Source organism: Dermochelys coriacea, chromosome 1 (assembly GCF_009764565.3).
Source record: "Dermochelys coriacea isolate rDerCor1 chromosome 1, rDerCor1.pri.v4, whole genome shotgun sequence".
Taxonomy (NCBI): Eukaryota; Metazoa; Chordata; order Testudines; family Dermochelyidae; genus Dermochelys; species Dermochelys coriacea.
Window position 1 is genome coordinate 337,280,065 of NC_050068.2, and position 22,704 is coordinate 337,302,768.

General features: G+C 45.2%; 1 protein-coding gene across 2 annotated transcripts in view; it reads right to left on the reverse strand.

The window, feature by feature from the left end:
• The window catches only part of ELAPOR2 (endosome-lysosome associated apoptosis and autophagy regulator family member 2), a 167,476-nt gene that overhangs the window by 101,877 nt on the left and 42,895 nt on the right, over positions 1 to 22,704 (reverse strand). The window lies entirely within an intron of this gene.

The window sequence follows — 22,704 nt, forward strand, 5'->3', positions numbered from 1 at the left end:
GGGTAGGCACATCTTGTAGACCCATGTAAGTGACAGGTTTATTTTTAGTGGTTATTTCATTTTAACTCACATCTTGTGGACTATGATCAGTGACAGGGAATCAGATTAATGATGGCATAGAAAAGGTACTTGCAGGAGGAATGGCACACAGCTTCCACAAATTCCAGCCCACACCACCCACACTAGTCCAGGCTGCCCTAAAGGTGATTCCTCCAGGCACACTGGCAGGGCATTGTGGGTAATCCTGCACCACCACTTTCCATGATTCTCCACTGCACTGACTTTCCACTTGGTGAAGGAAAAAAGGGAAGGGATCAAGTGGCTTGTTGTGGCTCCCAGATTCCCAGGGCACAGAATCATAGAATATTAGGGTTAAAAGAGACCTCAGGAGGTCATCTGGGCTCAAAGCAGGACCAATACCAACTAAATCATCCCAGTCAAGGCTTTGTCAAGCCAGGCCTTAAAAACCTCTAAGGATGGAGATCCGTGCTGGCACAGATGTAGATCAGATCAGTGCCCAGATGCACAATTGTTTCACGAAGAAAAGAGTTGCAACTTTCCTTCATGGTTACTTACAGAAAAACAAGCAGCACTGAGGTTTAATATCTCTGCTACTGTTACTGGGAATCCCCTGAAATCTTTGGACAATAATCCAATTCTATTTAACATTATTAAAGTTTTTAGTATTTTACACAAAGCTGAAAGTAACAGTTTGATTTGCTTTAGAATAAATATCTTTGTGACTCAACTTGAGGTTTCAAACAAAACATCAACAATGCATTAGAAACTATGGATTCAGGAAAATATTCGTCTTCTAAATGATATAATAATGGAGAATAAGACACTTGTCTCCTGAGCTGCAAGAGACATCAGTTTGTTGCAATTTCAAGACTATGGAATATATTCAATGTCCATTTCTCCCCTTCTCATATTATTTTCAAGAAAATAGGCCAGTCCTTCCTCACCTCCTTATTGAAATCTTCCTTTAGAGCAAGCCAAATATATAAATAACTTAAAGGTAATGGATTGAAACATCTCATGGCTTATATCATGCATGGAAAATTTATTTACAGTCTGAATTAGATATCTGAGACTGGAATAAGAAATGGAAGAGGACATTTCAACCCTATAATTGTGTCTCATATCCTCAGATCTCATTTTTTGCTTCATAACAGATCAGCAACATTATACAGAGCAGGTTTTGTGCCAGCCAACACATGTTGGTCTTGTAACGTTTCTCCTAGTATAATTGAGTCACATTGTCTGAATGTTAGCCCACCTTTAGGCAGTGGCAAAAATAATTTCTCTAGTAGAGAAAATGAATTAAAAAACATAGAAAAGGTGATTTTCAGTGCTCATTCTGAAGGCAGTGGAAAGTCACTGGTTGCTTGAGATCAACGGGCTAGCCCCTACCTGTCCTGCAGAGACCCCTGTAGAAAGGGACAGGGCCAGATGCCTCATTAACTTTTCTGCAAAAGCTTTCTAGGACAGGTGGAGCCAATGCATTTCCCTCATCCTGACCTGCCCCACCACATGTGTGGAGAGCCAGACCGCTGGAGGACTTACAAAGGTCACCTGTAGGGATACAAAACTTAACTAGTTTCCTAAAGCATCCTCCCTCTAAAGCATCTATCACAGAATTTATCAGTTTTCAAGTGAAAGACAACCCATTCTTGTATTTAAAAATTAACCTGAGTTCTTTCTGGCTCATACATTAATCACCTGTAATACAAAATCTGGACATACAATTCTGCCCTCAGGATACCTGTGCAGCCCTGTAGTCTCCAACATCGCTCCTCTTGTGTGCTCTAGAACTAGCTTTTCCAAGAAGCAAACAATAAGGGTGTCAAGAAATATCTTTTTAAAACTTGCTCTTGACATGACATAGGTAGATAAAAGAACTCACCCATTATCACTGTTTTAATGGATTCACTTATTATTTATTATTTGTATAGTCGTAGCACGTAGGAGCCCAGTCATGAACTAGGGCCCTGCTGCGCTAGGTGCTGTATAAACACAGAATAAAAGGACAGACCCTGCCAAAAGAGCTTACAATCTAATAAGTGTGAGACAAGAGACAACAAATGGAGACAGATAACACGGGAGTACAAAGAAATGAGACAAATTGGTCAGCATGACAGGCTATGATCTTTATACACAAGCAGACTAACCATTGCCAAGATGACAGATTCCAAGGCCAGAAGGGACCATTGTGATTATATAGTCTGACCTTCTGTATAACACAGCCAGAGATGTGCTCCAAAATAATTCCTTGAGCAGATCTTGTTTAAAAAAAAAAAAAAAATCCAAACTTGATTTGAAAATTCAGTGATGGAGAATCCACAATGACCCTTGGTAAATTGTTCCAATAGTTAATTACTCTCACCTTTTAAAATGTGTGCCTTATTTCCAGATTGAATGTATCTAGCATCAACTTACAGGCATTGGATCATGTTATGCCTTTCTCTGCTAGATTGAAGAGCCCATTATTAAATTATTTGCTCCTTGTGTAGATACTTACAGACTGTAATAAGTCACCCCTTAAGATTCTCTTGGTTAATCTAAATAGATTGAGCTCCTTCAGTCTACCACTGTAAAGTAGGTTTTCTAATCCTCTTATCATTCTCTTGGCTCTTTTCTGTACCCTCTCCAATATGTCACCAACCTTCCTGAATTGTGGGTACTAGAAGTGGACACAGTATTTCAGTAGTGGTCACAACCAGTGCCAAATATAGAGATAAAGTAACCTGATATTCCTCTGTTTATGCATGCCAGTACTACATTAGCTCTTTTGGCCAAAGCATCACATTGGGTGCTCATGTTCAACTGATTACCCACCATAACCCCTATATCTTTTTCTGAGTCACTGCTTCCCAGGATAGAGTCCCCCATCATGTAAGTATGGCCTACATTCTTGGTTCCTAGATATATATTTTTACATTTAGCCATATTAAAACATAGTTGTTTGCTTTTGTACCCAGTTTACCAAGCAATCCTAATTGCTCTGAATCAGTGACCTGTCTTCTTCATTATTTATCACTCCCCCAATTCTTCTATCACCTGCAAACTGCGAAGTTTTTTGTAGGTTTCACGGCAAAAGAGTTGTAAGGAGGGGTTTGCCTCTTTAATGTCCCTCAGTACGGTGCACTCTTAAATGTATCCTGATAAAAGTGCAGGGGATAGGAGTAGATGATCTCTCAAGGTCCCTTCTATGATTCTATTAGAGCAGGGGTTCTCAAATTCAGTTTGCAGCTTGTTCAGGGTAAGCCCCTGGCAGGCCGCGAGAGGCTTTGTTTACCTCAGCGTCCTCAGGTACGGCCACTCGCAACTCCCTGGCCAACGGGAGCTGCGGGAAGCGGTGGCCCAGACCGTGCCGCTTCCCACAGCTCCCATTGGCCAGGGACGGCGAACCGCGGCCACTGGGAGCTGCAAGTGGCCGTACCTGCGGACACCAGGTAAACCAGGGGCTTAACCTTGACAAGCCGTGAACCAAGTTTGGGAACCTCTGTATTACAGTATAGTTGTATTCTTATGACTGGATTTGTATCAGATACAAGAGAAACCATGCGCCACAGGGGAAGGATTCTGGGTAGCCCAGAGGGCTCAGCCCAATCCCAAAGAACTATCCAGAGTGATGAGGAAGTTGAAGCAGGGAAATGCATAGAGGTGGGTTTATTATTTTGTCTACATGTATATACTTCTATGCTATTAATTAAAGAGCTATGTTGTTTTAGAATCCTGTGCCAAGTCTGCCTGTCTGTTGCCTTTCCAATCACGTGCCCCTGAGGAGGCAAACTGTAAACCCAGAGTATCCACATGCCTATAGTTCTGGGACAGGATGTCCTAAATCTATGGGGGAATCTGAGGGATCAGCACTAATCCCAGGAGCTAGGCAGCCAGACTGTGGGTTCCGAGCTCCCAGGTGAGGGTGCTAAACAGAGGATCTGCACCCAGAGAGTGAGCCTACAGCCCTAGCCAGAGATAGTGCAGACTCAAGAGGTTTAAAGTCCACAAAGGGAGCCAGACAGGGAGCTCTATCCGGGCTCTGCATGTGTGTGCGTGACAGTGATCTGCTCTGTCCAAAAGTGCTATTGCACTAGAGTCTATGGAATTTTTTAGACCTAGTCCCCCACCTCCCTGACCTCATCTGTCCTTCCTGTGCAGTTTATAGCTTGATATCACGGCATCTCACATTCAGCTATGTTTGCTTTTAAAGCTTCCCACATTTATAGTCTTTATATTTGGCAATGTGCCTATTTCTCTTTTACAGCATAGTCTGACACCTTGTTACTTTTCTGGGATTTACCTCAAGGATCTGAACCGGTCCCTCCTCCAGTTCAGCTATCATCTCCATCCCATCTTTTTATTGGTGGCACATTTGGCTTGAATTTCAGGTATTAAGATTGTGTTTCAATATGAAAATTTCTCCCAGTATCTACTGAAAACCCACTGTAGGGTTACAGAAAAAAAATTCTAAATGGAAGACTGATTCTGGTTGGTTTCTTGGAAAAGCACCAATGTATAAAGGTCTGCAACATTAAATTTCAATGACAGATTAATAGCAACTGGTGCAGTGCAGCCAAAAAAATAGGCTTATTCATGCCACACTCTTCATTTATTTCACTCTACACAGAATTTTACCTTGTTCTCGACTGAGGGTTACTTAAGTCATATCTGTATATTATAAGGCAACATATTTAAGGATGTTATAAGAACCCTATATCGGAAACCTACTGACCGCTATTCCTACCTACATGCCTCTAGCTTTCATCCAGATCATACCACTCGATCCATTGTCTACAGCCAAGCGCTACGATATAACCGCATTTGCTCCAACCCCTCAGACAGAGACAAACACCTACAAGATCTCTATCATGCATTCCTACAACTACAATACCCACCGGCTGAAGTGAAGAAACAGATTGACAGAGCCAGAAGAGTACCCAGAAGTCACCTACTACAGGACAGGCCCAACAAAGAAAATAACAGAACGCCACTAGCCATCACCTTCAGCCCCCAACTAAAACCTCTCCAACACATCATCAAGGATCTACAACCTATCCTGAAGGACGACCCATCACTCTCACAGATCTTGGGAGTCAGGCCAGTCCTTGCTTACAGACAGCCCCCCAATCTGAAGCAAATACTCACCAGCAACCACACACCACACAACAGAACCACCAACCCAGGAACCTATCCTTGCAACAAAGCCCGTTGCCAACTCTGTCCACATCTATTCAGGGGATACCATCATAGGGCCTAATCACATCAGCCACACTATCAGAGGCTCCTTCACCTGCGCATCTATCAATGTGATATATGCCATCATGTGCCAGCAATGCCCCTCTGCCATGTACATTGGCCAAACTGGACAGTCTCTACGTAAAAGAATGAATGGATACAAATCAGACGTCAAGAATTATAACATTCAAAAACCAGTTGGAGAACACTTCAATCTCTCTGGTCACTCGATTACAGACCTAAGAGTGGCTATACTTCAACAAAAAAGCTTCAAAAACAGACTCCAACGAGAGACTGCTGAATTGGAATTAATTTGCAAACTGGATACAATTAACTTAGGCTTGAATAGAGACTGGGAATGGACGAGTCATTACACAAAGTAAAACTATTTCCCCATGGTATTTCTCCCCCCCACCCCACCCCCCACTGTTCCTCTGATATTCTTGTTAACTGCTGGAATTAGCCTACCTTGCTTGTCACCATGAAAGGTTTTCCTCCTTCCCCCCCCCGCTACTGGTGATGGCTTATCTTAAGTGATCACTCTCCTTACAGTGTGTATGATAAACCCATTGTTTCATGTTCTCTGTGTGTGTATATAAATCTCTCCTCTGTTTTTTCCACCAAATGCATCCGATGAAGTGAGCTGTAGCTCACGAAAGCTTATGCTCTAATAAATTTGTTAGTCTCTAAGGTGCCACAAGTACTCCTTTTCTTTTCTCTGACAAGCATACGCCTTCTTTGATGGACACTATGTACTGGCAAAAAGAAACCCTTGGCACAATCTGTGATGCCAGTGGTGCTAGTGCATAGCACTAATGGGGCGTAAAACACTGCCCTGTGGATGCGTGTGGTAGTATCTCAGAGCAGCAGAGAACAGAGCCTTGTGATGCAATCTATACCTCAGCCTTTGTTCTGAAATCTAGAGCTCAATGTCCACACTGGATAAAATACTCCAGTCCATGATGCACCCTCTTTAAAAAGGCTTTAATGGTGTGATGTCCTGAAACTTACCCGGGAGAGAGGAAGAGCAAAGAATTAAAACAGGAGGCTCAGTTCGCTGAGAGTCAGCTCCAGCATCTGCTGTTGCACACCCTGGTGGAGGAATGTGGGCATGGAAGATAGCATTATAGGACATGCATCTCCAGCATGCCCCCTTGTGGCCTGTCATGGCCCTGCAGGCACACGGCATTCAGTGCCCCTTGCGTCTTTTCAGACAATTTTCCAAACCAGATGAGTTCAACCTCTCCTTTCAAGTTTGGTTTATTCACTCATTCTGGAGAGGGTAACTCACTTATTTAGCTGCTCTGTGCCCATGTAAGAGTCCTAGTCAGTTTCCTCCTCTATTCACGAGATTCCACCGCTTCTCCAAGGACTGGGTTGTAAGTCAGACAATCCCTCTGTCTCTCTCCTTAAGACAGGAGCCTCCTCGCTCTCCTCCTTGGGGCAGCAGTTGTAATTTGGGCTAGATGTAGAGCCTCAAGCAGCTTCTCCCCCAGCTGGCCCTTTTCCCAATCAGTCCTTCCATCCTCAGGCAAGGGTTCAGCATGCAGACCCTCCCCTATAGCAGTCCTGCTGCTGTCTTCTCCCTGCTAACTCAGGACCCTGCAAGAGCCTTCTTACTCCCTGCAGCAGCTACAGGCATCTGCCCTGCTGTGAAGGAGGGAGCCAGGATTTAGGTTGGGCCCTTCTCCCACCTCATTCCTTATTGGCTGGGTAAGAGGGAAACTTACCCTACTCTCTCTGCAATTCTCCAAGTCCTAAAGATATAGTAACAAGATTCCTTAATGCTACATCTTCCTGGGACCCCTTTACTCTCTCCCCATATTTCCTCAGGCTTTGTGTATCAGACCACCCTAGTCTCTTAAAGGGCCACACCATATGATGGGGGAGGACTGACCAGTAGGCAGTACTGCCATAAGAGGCAGACTACCTTGTCACAGCTAGTCAATGTGGCACAAGGCAACCATAATCCCTGCTACACTGGGAGGCCCACAGCTAGATGGTGCCACCTGACAAGTGCTTTGTCCAGGGAGCGGGGCTTGGCCAGCAGACTCAGAGGATGCACTGATTCAGCATGCCCCCTGTACAGTCTGTCAAATGGGCTCCTGTGATGTTGTGTCTACAAGTGGCTGGCTTGGTGGAACCCCCAGGGAGGGCAGTGGTGAGAATATTAGATCATAAGAATGGCCATGTTGGGTCAGCCCAATGGTCCAACTAGCCCAGTGTCATGTATTCTGATAGCGGCCGGTGCCAGATGCCCTGTTCTGTTCATTCCCTCTGAGGCAAGTTATTGAGTGACCCATCCCATGTTGTCCAGTCTCAACTTCTGGCAGTCAGAGGTTTAGGGACACCCAGAGCATGGAGTTACATCCCTGACCATCTTGGTAATAGGCACTGACGGACCTATCCTCCATGAACTTCTCTAATTCATTTCCTGAACCCAGTTATACTTTTGGCCTTCACAGCATCCCCTGGCAGCGAGTGCTACAGGTTGACCATCTGTTGTGCAAAGAAGTACTTCCTTATGTTTCTTTTAAACCTGCTGCCTATTAGTTTCATTGGGTGACCCCTGATTTGTGGGTTATGAGAAGGGGTAAATAACACTTCCCTATTCACCTTCTCCGCACCAGTCATGACCTTATAGACCTCTCTCATATCCCCCTCCAGTCGTCCCTTTTCCAAACTGAACACTCCCAGTCTTTTTAATCTCGCCTCAGATGGAAACTGTTCCATACCCCTAATCATTTGTGTCATAGGCGCTGACTCCGTGGGTGCTCCCCACCGAGCACCCACAGGCTGGAGCACCCACAGAGAAAAATTGGTGGGCGCTCAGCATTCACCAGCAGCGCCCCGCCCCCACTGCTCCAGCTCACCTCCACCACTGCCTCCTCTGCAAGCATGCTGCCGCGTTCCCCCTCCTCCCCCCTCCCCCCTCCCTCCCAGTTGTTTTGCGGGGCAGGGAGGGACGGGGGAGGAGGGGGAACGCGGCACGCTGGGGAAAGAGGCAGGGCCGGGGCTGGGATTGGGGAAGGGATCTAATAGGGGCAGGAAGGGGGCGGAGTTGGGGCAGGGACTTTGGGGAAGGGGTTGGAATGGGGGAGGGGCCAGGGGCAGGGAAAGGATGGATTCAGGGCAGGGCCGGGGTGGGGGGTGAGCACCCACCGGCGCCGGAGAAAGTTGGCGCCTATGATTTGTGTTGACGTTCCCTGTACCTTTTTCAATTCTAATATACCTTTTTTGAGATCGGGGGACCAGAACTGCATGGAGTATTCAAGGTGTGGACATACCATGGATTTATATAGTGGCATTATGATATTTTCTGCCTCATTTTCTATCCCTTTCCTAATAGTTCCTAACATTCTCCTTGTTTTTTTGACTGCCACTGCACGTTGAGCAGATGTTTTCAGAGAACTATCCACAATGACTCCAAGATCTCTTTCTTGAGCGCTAACAGCTAATTTAGATGCTTTCATTTTGTATGTGTAGTTAGGATTATATTTTCCAGTATGCATTACTTCGCATTTATCAACATTGAATGTCATCTGCGATTTTGCTGCCCAGTCACCCAGTTTTGTGGGATCCCTTTGTAGCTCTTCACAGTCTGCTTTGGACTTAACTAACTTGAATAATTTTGTATCTGCAATCTTTGCCACCTCACTGAGTTTACCCCGGTTTCCAGACCATTTATTAATCTGTTGGACAATCCCTGCCCTCCCTCATTGGTGGATTCCCTCTAAGATACAGCTTCACATACTACATTGAAAGAAGCCAGGTAAATATCTAGATCAGCGGTTGACAAACTTTTCCATAGTGAGACCAACCAAGAATCACTTTCCATCCAGGGATGGATGAAATCTAGGATTCTGGGATCTAGCCAGGATTCTGCTCCCATTTAACAATATGAGGAGGGCTGGAAGGTCACGACCCCTTGACTCCACTAGGGGTCATGACCCTCAAGTTGAGACACCTTGATCTAGACATACACGGTGAATCAAGTCCAGAAGCCATAAATGTTACCAAATCTATAAGGATTTATAGTGAAAAGAGCCTCTATACTCTCTATTCTCAGCAGGCTCTTTGCTCCTCTTACCTTCTGACCACACAGGGCAAGGAGCCAGAGTAAGCTGCCATCTTACCTGCCACGCTGTTATTGTAACACAACTCACCCCAAGAATGCTGTTTCTTCCTTCCCTTTGCAGGGTGCATGAATTCAGAAATATTTTGCTGAGCTTAATCCAATTAAGTGCACCCTGTCCTATTAAAAGATACAGTTTGCCAAAAGGGACATCCATAATCTTTAGAGACCCAGGAGCTATCTATATTTACATGTGAAATAGGGATTAGCTGTGCATTAAAAAAAGCCTCTTTGAGGAAAGAACAAAGTCAGAAGGGATTAGTGGAGATTTCGACCTAGTCAAACACTCTAGTGATCCCTCCAGACTGAAAGGGAGAAAACACTTTCACCCCCTTTGTGCACAAGGATGTGATATTCCAAAGGATCACAGAAATCAGAGAAGGGGAAAAGATTCATTGGGTCACCCCAGTCCACCATTTGCCTGCCAGGTCAGTATCGTTCCCTGCAATGTACTGTGTAGTGTTCTGTACAGTCTCGTTTTAATATATCCAGGGATGAGATTGCCAATATTTCCCAATAGGAGACTTTTTCACCTGTTACTTGGGGATTGTCTACGTGGAGAGTTAGCACCCAGCACGCTGGGTGTGAATCTACAGCGCACAAGCCTTCCATACACTAACTGGCCATGTGGACCCACCAGAGGTTCCGTAGCACGCTTTGACATACTGTACTCCCGTTTCAAACTACAGAACTTCTAGTGCGTGGCAGCAGGGTCCATATGGGCAGTTACCGTGCGGCAGGCTGGCATTCTGCAGGTTCACACACTGCCTTGCTGTGGACTAACTCCCTATGTGGACAAGCTCTTATAGGTCTTATATGATTTTCCTGCTATTCAGGGCCTGGAAGGGGAGATGCAGATGCTCAGTTCCTCTCAGGATCCAGCCTTCAGCCTATGTTCTTCTTTCCTTAATTTCATCCCATTACTCCTAATTATAGCCTCTAGTGCTATAAATATTTCCTCCTCCCTCTTTGTGTTTACACTCTCCCCTGTTTGTGAATGAGCAGCATGTCCACCCTTAGCCACTAGTCAGCCACAACATACAGATTTAGGGCCTGATCCTGGAGATGTTTTTCACATGGAGTAGTTCTTGGGCACACAAATACAATCACTGAAGTCAATGGGGTTACTTATACGAGTAAGTTCTACTCAGTTGAAGGCTGAGCTGCGTCCTTGGTTATTTCTGTCTCTCCCCCTTTGTCAGTCTCTCTGTCCCCTTCTGCTGGGCTTCTCTGAGCTGGCTCCAGTTTGTTTAAGGCTTTAGGCAATGAGATGCCCCGAAATGAGCGCAGCATTCCAGGCAATGCCAATGGCAGCTTGTACAGACTCAGAACTTCTAAAAACTCAGCCTCACTTTTTACGTAGAGCCTATTCTTAAGAAGCAGGTTTAAAAACGTTGGCCTAGGCCTACGGCACTGCCCCATCCATCCCCTTTCTGGAGTACCGAGATCCTGTTCAGAAGAGCCCTTTAGCATGTATTTAACATTAAGCACATGCTTAAGTACCATTGACTTGAAGATGAGAATGTGCATAAGCAGTCTGATGACTCAGGATTTCGATTCAATAAAATACATTAGCATTTACATGATTGAGTAGCAGATACAGCTATCGTTCATGCAGTCATAATTTTTCCCCCTCATTAGCCAGTTCTCCTTACTGCAAGTGGGTCAGGCAGCATCTTTGATATCTTCCCAGTATTCACACCCCCTAACATGCCAATAAATGTTTAGTCCAAGGGGCCTTGAGCAGCTCTAGAAGTAGACAGGAGGACAGAGATAGATTGTCTTTATCAGTATTTAGAAACAACTGGTTCACAGGAAAACACTGGAAGAAATATTTTGACCCAGATAAAATGGAGAGAGCTCTATAATTAGCCAGTTCTCATGTAAACTAGGTCAAAAAACTGCCCTAGCTTTGAGAAGTGGCTCCAGTCCATAGGCTTGGTTGCCAATATAGACCAGTGGTTCTCAACCAGGGGTACGCATACCCTTTGGGGTATGCAGAGGTATTCCAGAGGATACATCAACTCATCTAGATATTTGCCTAGTTTTACAATAGGCTACATAAAAAACACTAGTGAAGCAATAAAACCAAAATTGCATACAGACAATTACTTCTTTATACTGCTCTATATACTATACACTGAAATGTGTACAATATTTATATTCCAATCTCTTTATTTTATAATTACATGTTAAAAACAAGAAAGCAAACCATTTTTCAAAAGCAGTGTGATGTGACACTTTTGTATTTTTATGTCTGATTTTGTAAACAAGTGTTTTTAAGTGAGGTGAAACTTGGGGGTATGCAAGACAAATCAGATGCCTGAAAGGGGTACAGAAGTCTGGAAAGATTGAGAGACACTGATATAGACCATCAAACCATCTGTAAAGCTTCTCTCTTACGTACTTATACAGCCCCCATCACTGTAGTATCTGAGCATCTTATAATCTTGTAACGTGTTTATCCTCACAATACCCCTGGGAGGAAGGGCAGTACTATTATCCCCATTTTACAGATCAGAAATTAAGGCACAGAGAGGCTAAGTGACTTGCCCAAGGTCATAAAGAAAGCCTGTATTGAAGCACGGTCGTGTGGAGCAGAACACTGATCTCCCAAGTCCTAATCTTGTGCCCAAATTACTGAACCAGCCTTCATAATGCTACCTCTCCATCTCTCTTTAAAAATCTACCTCTGCTATGCAGCCTACAGATCATTACTGTCTGCCACTGGTTAGACAAATGACAAGCTGTGATTCCTGCTTTTCTGCTTAATTCTGTACTTTTTACCATTACCTCATCCTCCCAACCCACCCGTGGCCCGTTTGACTATTTTGTCCACCTGTTACATCCTGACAGTCGTTTAGACGGTGAGCTCTCTGGGACAGGGAATGTCTTCTTTGTTACACGTCTGTACAGTGCATAACACAACGGGGCTCTGCATCTTGATTAGGGTTCCTAGGTGCTATCCTAATAATAATATATAATAATAATTCTCTGATATTTAATGACCTGAATATAATGATAACGATGTGCATGGATCACCCATCCAGCAAGTAACGGTATTACCCAGTGAATTCCTAATCACTAAGTTCAGGGTGCATGCCTGGTAGGGAATGCTAGCCACGTCCCCATCAGAAACAACCTTTGCTGCCCCTTGGCCATTATTTGTTAGGAAGTATCACCTCCAAATAACTTGGCATCACAGAGCCAGGTATGAAGCATTGTGTATACACACAGCACAACGTCTTCATTTATGTTTCACCAATTCCAACACCCATTGAAATCAGTGGAATTTTTTCATTGACTCAATGGATATGGGACCAGATCCCAAATAATCAGACACAGTTTGCTTTGGCAGAGATGCTGCTGTTTGTCACAGTGACACCTTCAGCCTCTGCCAAATTCTCTTCAGCAGCAGCCCACTAGTGACTACTGGGTTTATTTTATTTCATTTTTCTCTTAGTGGCCATTTTCAGTATAAAAAAAATTCAAGTTAGACAGTAGGCCCTTCAGCCAGAAGTTTTTCCTTTTACAACAAAACATTGCTGACAAGCCACACATGGCACTAGCATTATTAAAACTGGGAAGACAAGTAATGGTCAGTAAAAGAGTGACCCTATCATTTAGGGCCTGATCCAATGCCCACTGAAGTCAATGGAAAGATACCACTATTATGGAGTGTGGAATGGGCCCCAACAGAGTAGTACATGTTCTCACAACACCATATATATATTACACAACAGAGGGTGGGTGCCATCCTTGTAGGTTAAGAATCCTAAAGAAAGAGATACACTCTCAACATGTTCTTTAAATCCCTCCTATTAAATTGAATAGAGAATTATATCCATTATAGAATTCTGTAGGGTGATTCAAAATCCTGTTAAAAGCTTACCGTTGTCTATTTAAAATTCTGTGTGTGTTTTAGAGTCATTTCTAGAGACTCTTCACATTTTTGCATAAACTTATTGGTTTCACCCCTATTATATTCTATAGGGCCTTTCCTATAAGGGTCCAATGAGTTCCTAATCAACAGATTTGGGCTGACACCTGAATCTGGGATCACCTGCCCCAGTTTTATAACCCTGCAACTCCAAGGACTTTAATGGATTTACTCCCAGTTTACAGATGCAAAGGTGAGAGAAGACTAGGGCCGTGTGTCTGTGAATGTGAGAGAGAGAGAGTGTCCATGATGAGTGACGCTTCGTGCATTTTCAGCATTATCTCAGTGCGCGGTGACAGCACAGGAACAGAGTGGTACAGGAATTCCCAAGACTACCTGATTTTGTCTGCCTCCAGGCAGGGGTTATTTCTTCATATAGGCCCTGCTTTCCTTTAGGACCTGATCCTGCAAGGTGCTGAGCACTTCTCAGAGATGTGGGACTTCCAAAATGGGAGCTGAAGATGCTCAGCATCTCTCAGCACCTTCCAGGACTGGCCCCTAACGGAGTGCTAGTAAACACAGGGATTTCCCCCTTATTAGTTGTGAGAGTAGTACAAATGGTGGTGCCCAAAGGCCATAATCAGGGCTGGCGCCCCATTGCACTGGGTGTGGTACCAAAATAGACAAGGGAAAAACCTTGAACTAAGGGGTTAAATTTGAAGACACAAACAGATGAAAGGCAGGGAATGCGGTTGCAGCAAGAGTATGGCGAACAATTGGCACAGCTTTGTTAGATACATGGATTGTACGCGGCTGATTTTTAGTTGGAGGTAGAGGTAGGAAATAAGGGAGTAGGAAAAGGAAAAAGAGGAAGAGGAATATTTATTTCACAGAGCCCCAAAGGCTGGATTCACTGAGCTACAGGCCTCTACTGGGATCCCTCTGAGCACAATATGAAAACGGCTTTATGGTGCTGAAGAACTATTACGGAGCCTAGTTTTCTCACTGACTATGCCATATGTCTGGCCTTTTTCTGCTCACAGCCATGGTTAGGGATCACATTCAGAGACCAGGAAAGGAAGTTACCCCTAATCCCAGGAACAGGAAGAGACATGCACCCACACATTTGGGTTTACAAGAATACTGGTGTGTTTAGCTTTGTTCAGCCTCAGAGATTTGTGGCCTTAATGACAAGAGAGACTAAGACATTCTCTAAGGACACAGGTCTCCATAGCTGGCAAACTACTACAACAGAATTCCCAAATGAAATTCTAGTCCCTATCAAGGAAACCACTCACATCTGTAGCTAAAAGGCACTTTCTTGATGCCAATCAGGCTAAAAAAAATAAAATTAGGGAGTTAATTATTTAACTTGCAATTAGACTGCCTTTGGTGAGACATTGATCCTGCTTCATTATCCTGCTTTATACTAAGGAACTGCGAGGAAATGCATAACAAAGGTAGGCATGGTGCCTTCCATCCCTAGATTCTAAAATGCCTGGCCCTGACATGGGCATGCAAGGGAGTATGGGGGAGTTAGGCCACCCACCGCATGGCTTCCTCACATCTTAGCTTGGGCATGGGGGTAGAGCAGAAGCTGCATGTCAAATATGCCTCCCCTCGAATAAAGGTGGGATAAGTAATCTGTGCCTTGTAAACGGGTGGTTAAGGGTGGCACAGATTAACCACGTAGGGGGCAGGGAAGGAACTGTGGCTCTTTTATACTTCGTAGGCAGTTGTCACAGGATGGGTGGCCCCAGTAAATGAAGTAGATTGAGCTCCCCTGTGCCGGAACAGGTGCTCCCATCTGGCCAGTTAAGAGGATGGGCCAGCACCTGGGCGCTATAAAAGAAGCAGGGAGAATTTGAGAGGAAGGGAGACATGGTAAATCAGAGTTGCCTGAGAGCATAGAAGCTACCTTGGGTCAGTCAGGGGTAGGTGAGAACTGCGAGACCAAGCAACTGGAGGAGGTCCCAGAAGGTGTTTCCTGGGGAAAGGCTGAATGCAATGAGAGCAGCAACAGGGGTTTACCAGCTAACTTCCCCAGGCCAGACAGCCAGGGCTGGAGAGGGCTGAAGTCAGGAGGATCAGCAGCTGAGGGAGTTGCCTGCTGGCTAAGCCAGAGAGATGGTGCCAAGGGCCAGAGAGGACCAAAGGCAGGGGAAAAGCAGAGGGACTTACTCACAGACATCTCCACACCAAAGAGCTGGACCTGGGGGAGTAAGGGATGCTCCCCTGGTAAGAATGGTCTCCCACCAATGAGGTTGTATGGGTTCCTGCTGGGAAGAACAGGGTTGCACTCTGGGAGAAGCGGCAGTCCTGGCAGAGGAATGGGGAGGTATGGACAAGGAGCCTAGGTGTGGTGAAAGACATTGGAGCATAGTGAGGGGATACTCCCAGCAGGGAGGCTGTAGGAGGTTCCTGCTGGAAAGAATGGAGTTTTAAGGACTACATGCATTGTGGGAGGTTATATGGACTTTGCTTTGGGACTTTTGCTATAGGCTATTCGCACTATGTTTGGTGATTAACTGGTTCCCCAGGATGGGTATTGCTTAAGCAAGAGCCTGAAGTGGAGCTCATTGGGTTACCTGAAGGGGGAAATTGAGGCAGACATGCTTGTCATATCATGACCTGCTGCAGAAGGTTGCTCTAGGTGTGGACTGCCTTCTCACAGCAGTGAAATGCAGTCATTAGAGCAGTGCAGGGCTTGAGTCATGCTGGAATGCTCCGGAATGTTGTTCTAGCACATTTCTGAGGAGCCGGAAGGGCATTCTGGTACTTCCAATAACTGAAGTGAAGGTTACTTTACAGTTATCATAAGGACTGGATTGTCATTCTGGCACTTCTGTTTTAGGACTCCAGTGCTGACTGGGACTCATGAGACCTGGGTTTGGTTCTCAGTTCTGCCACTGGCCTGCTGGGTGACACAGAGCAAATCACTTGACCTCTCTGCACCTGTCCCCCCACCTGTAAAATGTGAACAACAATACTCATCCTCCTTTGTAAAATGCAGAGATGTATGGAGAACAAAAATGCCATTTGGAGAAGGATCATGAGATTTTTAAAAATGGTTTGATTCTCTAAAATTTAAAAATTCACTGCAAAAGAATATTTTTAAAAATTTCAGGTTGATTTTTTTCCTTTTGAAATGACCATTCCTTTGGAATTTAAGACCTTTTACTTTTACACTCTAAAAAAAAAATTTTAAGTCAAAATTGAAACAAAATATTTTAATGTTTCCTTTCAAACTAGCTCTAGTAAAGTACTTGGAGCCTTTGGAAGAAAAGAACCAAGTATTTTTCTTTCACAGAACTGGGAGTAAGGACTGGTCTACACTAAAGCTGGAAGTCGACCTAAGTTACTCTACTTCAGTTAAACAACTGAAGTCACGTAACTTAGGTCAACTTACAGCAGTGCCTACACTGTGCTACGTCGACAGGAGACACTCTCCCGCTGACTTACCTTCAGCCTCTCAGGAAGGTTGAGTATAGATGCCAATGGGAGAGCGCTCTGCCATCGACTTAGCTTATTTTTACCAGACCTGCTAAACTGAAACAGCTGCATTGATTGCATCAGTGCCGATTTGGCCATAAGTATAGACAAGCCCTCAGTCTAGCCTCGATTAAAGCCTCCACAAATTGTCTCCTTTTTACATGTGGAAAAAATATAACACAGGGAAAGCCTGACATGCAAAAGTAGAGTGACTATGTAAAAAAGGCAATGGTCACTTCTGTCTTGAAAAAATATGAGCTGGAAACAGGTGGGAGAAGAAACGTGGAGCCCATGACTATGAGAAAAGTCAGGGATAGAACCCTGGAGTCCTGACTCCTAATCCCCTGCTGTAGCCAAACACCAGATTGCCTAAAGAAAAAGGGGCATAAATTAAATACAACTCTACAATGTTTCAGACATTGCCAGTATAGCTGCGAATCAATCAATGAAAGGCTCAGAACATCTGTTTTCCTTGTGTGGAATTTTAAAACAGCCGCAATGCCAATAGGTTTCGGATATCAGGAAAGATCTCTATGGGCATAAGTTTAAAACATGAACTTTAAGTCTCTATTGAAAGTTTTTCTCTTTGAGTTTGAAGTGTGGCTTTACTGCTTGTGAAGAATGTTGGAACAACCACCCTGGAGAACGAACTCTGTCTAGCCATAAATTGGGCATAGCGTGTCCAGCAGCAACGCAAAAGCGTCCCCACACTGCTCCACCAGTCCTCATATGGACAGGGAAAAGAAAGCCACCTATAGGGGTTGATAGTTGACTCTCCACATTCACTCCATTCACTCCTTTGCCTCTTCTGCCCGAGACTGAACAATGGTGCTAGTTAATGCCAGTTAGTTGTGATGTTGGTTTTATAATGGAATACCAGCCACCTGGAAGCTGAACTGGCAACACCAAATCCAGTTCACACAAGCCACCAAAACAGCCATTGGACAGTAACTACTGACCTGGAAGGAAAGCATGATCCTCATGGGAGAAGATGTCTTATCCCCTGTCCATCACCAATAGCATGAGCAATACCACTGAAGTGTTTTGCTGCAAGTTATCAGGATTCCTCAAGTGAGAGACAGGATTTCTCAGAGTTCTGCATTATGGCTGTGTGCTGTATTCCCAATGACAACAACGGGACAGAAACGAGAGAGAGAAACATTGGATATATACAGCTTCTGTCAGGAAAAACATCTGCTAGACACGATCAATTAATTCACTGTAATGAAGAGCACTGCAACCTGTTATCGATCCTCTTTGTCCTGTGTTTTACACTACATCGATTTGTAAGATGTTGGGCAGGGGAGGGAGTGCATTGTAGTGTCAGGATCTTGACTGGCCTTTTTAATAACAAAAATCGTCCCATCATTTAACAAGCAGGCACATCTATTATGCTCTGTTGCTATGTAACTTACTGTTTTCATTTATGTAGGGTACCCATGTACAGCTAATATTAATGTATAAATAAATACACCATTATCCCCAGCTGTATGTGTATGCATGCATATACATGCAGCTACACCAGGGGTTCTCAAACTGGGGGTTGTGATCAGTGATGAGCTGCCAAAATCTTAACTGGTTCCCTCCTCACCCCACGAGGCCACACTCACCTCTGCTCCGCCTCCGCCTGCTTCTCAGCCCTCCCCGGCTTCCTGTGCAAACAGCTGATTCGCAGGAAGCCTGGGGGGGGGTGGAGAAGCAGAGCGGGGCGGTGCACTCAAGGGAGGAGGTGGAGGGGAGGGGAGCTGCGGCCAGGGGTGGGGCAGGGAGCTGCTGGTGGGTGCTCTGCACCCACCAAATTTTCCCCTTGGGTGCTCCAGCCCTGGAGCACCCATGGAGTCGGTGTCTAAGGCGCCACGGTTGTTAAATTTAGAAGTCCTTTTAGAACCGGTAGTCCCTCGCAGAACAACCGGTTCTAAAAGGGCTTCTAAATTTAACAACCAGGTCTAGCGAACCGGTGCGAACCAGCTCCAGCTCACCACGGGTTGTGACCCCTCAGGGGGGTTGCAAGGTTATTACATGTGAGGTCACAAGCTATCAGCCTCCACCCCCAAACTCCTCCAGCATTTATACTAGTGCTAAAAAGTGTTTTTAATATATAAGGGGGGGTCACACTAATCGGCTTGCTGTGCGAGAGGGGTCACCAATACAAAAGTTAGAGAACACTGATCTACACACACGAAATCTACATACCTTTTGTTTGCATTTAACTTGTAGGCTCATACCCTCCTCATCTGGTGAAATCTGAAGAAGCTCCAGGAGCTTCAACAGAACTACACTGATTCAACCATCTGAGGATCTAGCCTCTTGTTTTTTTAAAGAAAGATAAGACAATTGAAAGCTGAACAGTAATATTAGCTGTTTCAGGCTCAGAGAGACGCGTAGACTCAAAGGTCAGAAGGGACCTTCATGATCATCTGCTCTGACCGCCTGCACATTGCAGGCCATAGATCTTCACCCACCCACTCCTGCAATAGGCCCATAACCTCTGCCTGAGTTACTGAAGTCCTCAAATCATGATTTAAAGACTTTATTACAGAGAATCCACTATTTACACTAGTTTAAACCTGCAAGGGACCTGTGCCCCACGCTGCAGAGGAAGGCAGAAAACCCTTAGGGTCTCTGCCAATCTGACCCAGGGGAAAATTCCTTCCCCACCCCAAATATGGTGATCAGTTGGACCCCGAGCATGTGGGCAAGACCCACCAGTGAGACACCTGGGAAAGAATTCTCTGTAGTAACTCAGAGCCCTCCTTCATCTAGTGTCCCACCACCTACTGTTGGAGACATTTGCTGCTAGCAGCTGCAGATTGGCTTTAAGCCATTGTAGGCAGCCTCATACCTTCCATATACTTATCAAACTCAGTCTTGAAGCCAGTTAAGGTTTTTGTGCCCACTGCTCCTCTTGGTAGGCTGTTCCAGAACTTCACCTCTGATGGTTAGAAACTTTCATCTAATTTCAAGCCTAAACTTGTTGATGGCCAGTTTATATCCATTTGTTCGTGTCCACATTGGTGCTTAACTTAAATAACTCCTCTCCCTCCCTGGTATTAATCCCTCTGAGGTATTTATAGAGAGCAATCAATCATAACTCCCTTCAGCATTCTTTTGATTAGGCTAAACAAGCCAAGCCCTTTGAGTCTCATCTCACAAGGTAGGTTTTCCATTCCTCTCATCATCCTAGTAGCCTTTCTCCACACCTGTTCCAGTTTTAATTCATCTTTCTTAGCCATGGGAGACCAGAATTGCACACAGTATTCCACATGAGGTATCAGCAATGCCTTGTATAAAGGTACTAACATTTTCCTGTCTCTACTGGAAATACCTTGCCTGATGCATCCTAGGACTGCATTAGCCTTTTTCACTCCACATCACATTGGTGGCTCATAGTCATCCTGTGATCAACCAATACATCCTGGTCTCTCTCCTCCTCTGTCACTTCCAACTGATAAGTCCCCAGCTTATAGCAAAATTATTGTTGTTAGTCCCTAAGTGCATGACCTCACACTCTGCAGTATTAAATTTCATCCCATTTCTATTACTCTAGTTTTCAATTACGTTCAGATCATCTTGTATCATCCAGATGGTTTCCAGGCTACACACATAGCCAGAGAAATAGCTCCTACTCCCTGCTTTCAACTCACTCCACAGAGACTTCTTCACAACAAACTAGGTATTGCAGCATTTGCTCATATTCTTCTGGGGCCACCCTGTTGGCTCATTGTGGTGGGCCACTCACCTCTCATGAGCACCTCCATCGGGTGTGTGCAGACTTGTACCCTCTTTGCTTGCGATGCCTCCCCCCACCATCGGTAGTTAACCTTGTCAGGTGGGTCTTCGGGGACTCAGCCCTCCGGCTAAGCCACACATAGTCTATATGCCTGTATGCACAAACAAACCACTCCCTTCCAGGGTAAAAGGTCTAACAGGGCCTGTCCCTGTGCTCTCAGTAATCTCTTTAGCTCTGACTCTGGGGTAGTTTCCAATCTGTCCCTGCCCTATTACAGAGCAGTGCCCCAAGGCCCTCTGACCCGAGACTTTGAGTCCTTTAGCAGTCCTATGATGTCCCCAGCTCTCCAGCCGAGTCCTCCTTCACTTTTGTCTGCTTCCAGGGCTTTTGGTTCACCCATTACTCTGCATCTGACCCCAGGTACCCTACAAACAGCAGCCCCATGCTGCTTCCTTTAATAACTGCTGCTGCTATTCCCTGGGCCACTTCCCACATAGCCCCTCTGCTTCACCCTTCCCTCAGGGCTGAAGATCTCACTTGAGCTCCAAGAGCCAGCAAGGAGCACCTTCTTTGCTCCTCTGGTCCCAGCCTGCAACTGATCTGCTCAGGCCCTGCAGTGCCATTTAACTGGACCTGCTGTGTGCTGATAGGCTGCAGCAAAGTAGCGATCTAGGCAAACTAGGAGGATCCACCTTTACTGCTCCTTTTCTAGGGTGGGGGTGTGGTAGGACCATGAGGCCTCCTGCAGGTGGTCACAAAGGGCCCAGTACACCCCATCACATACCTCCCCCTGTAGAAAACATTGGGGCAGTGGATACTGTGGTGAATGTCCCCTCCTGTAGGGTCTTTGCCTTTCTTAGTTGGGCCTTGTCTACACTACAGAGTTTTGTCAAGAAAAATCAGGTTTTGTCAACAAAACCATAGAGGTGTACACACAACAATGCTCCTCCCACTGATTTAAATCTCCTGCTTTGCTGACATAATAAAACCACTTCGATGAGTAGCATAGAGCTTTTTGCAACCTACACAGGGTTGTTGCAACAGAAATTCATATACAATAGCAATCGGCACATTTGCCGACTACAATTAATGCTCAGGCAGGAATCATTACAGGGATCATTCAAGGTGGCAAGTAAATAATGCCTGGCTCAATTCATTACAGAAAGAAATGTTACTGGTGCTCATTATCAAAATGCTGCTTCAAAGTCTCTCCGATTCGAATAGCCCCCCACTGAACCTCTCTAATAGCCCTGGTGTATGGCTGCTCAAAATCAGCCACCACTTCAGCTATCCACTTCAATGCTCCACCCATGGGGAAACGCCCCTCCTTAGCTTCACAAATGTTATGCAGAGTAGAGCAGGCTGCTATGACTATGGGAATATTTTCCTCACTGAGGTCTAACCTGCCAAAAAGGCAGCACCAGCAACCCTTTAATCTGCCATATGCACATTTTAAGTCACTCTGCACCTGTTGAGCCTGTTGAAGCACTTAGAGGACAGGAAAGTAATCAGGAACAGTCAGCATGCATTCATCAAGGGCAAGTTATGCCTGACTAATCTAATTGCCTTCTATGATGAGACGACTGACTCTGTGGATGAGGGGAAAGCAGTGGACGTGTTGTTCCTTGACTTTAGCAAAGCTTTTGACACGGTCTCCCACAATATTCTTGCCAGCAAGTTAAAGAACTATGGGCTGGATGAATGGACTATAAGGTGGATAGAAAGTTGGCTAAATTGTCGGGCTCAACGGTTAGTGATCAATGGCTCCATGTCTAGTTGGCAGCCGGTATCAAGTGGAGTGCCCCAAGGGTCAGTCCTAGGGCCGGTTTTGTTCACTATCTTCATTAATGATCTGGAGGATGGCGTGGATTGCACCCTCAACAAGTCTGCAGATGACACTGAACTGGGAGGAGAGGTAGATACGCTGGAGGGTAGGGATAGGATACAGAGGGACCTAGACAAATTAGAGGATTGGGCCAAAAGAAATTTGATGAGGTTCAACAAGGACAAGTGCAGAGTACTGCACTTAGGATGGAAGAATCCCATGCACCGTTACAGACTAGGAACCGAATGGCTAGGCAGCAGTTCTGCAGAAAAGGACCTAGGGGTTACAGTGGACGAGAAGCTGGATATGAGTCAACAGTGTGCTGCTGTTGCCAAGAAGGCCAATGTCATTTTGGGTTGTATAAGTAGGGGCACTGCCAGCAGATCGAGGGACGTGATTGT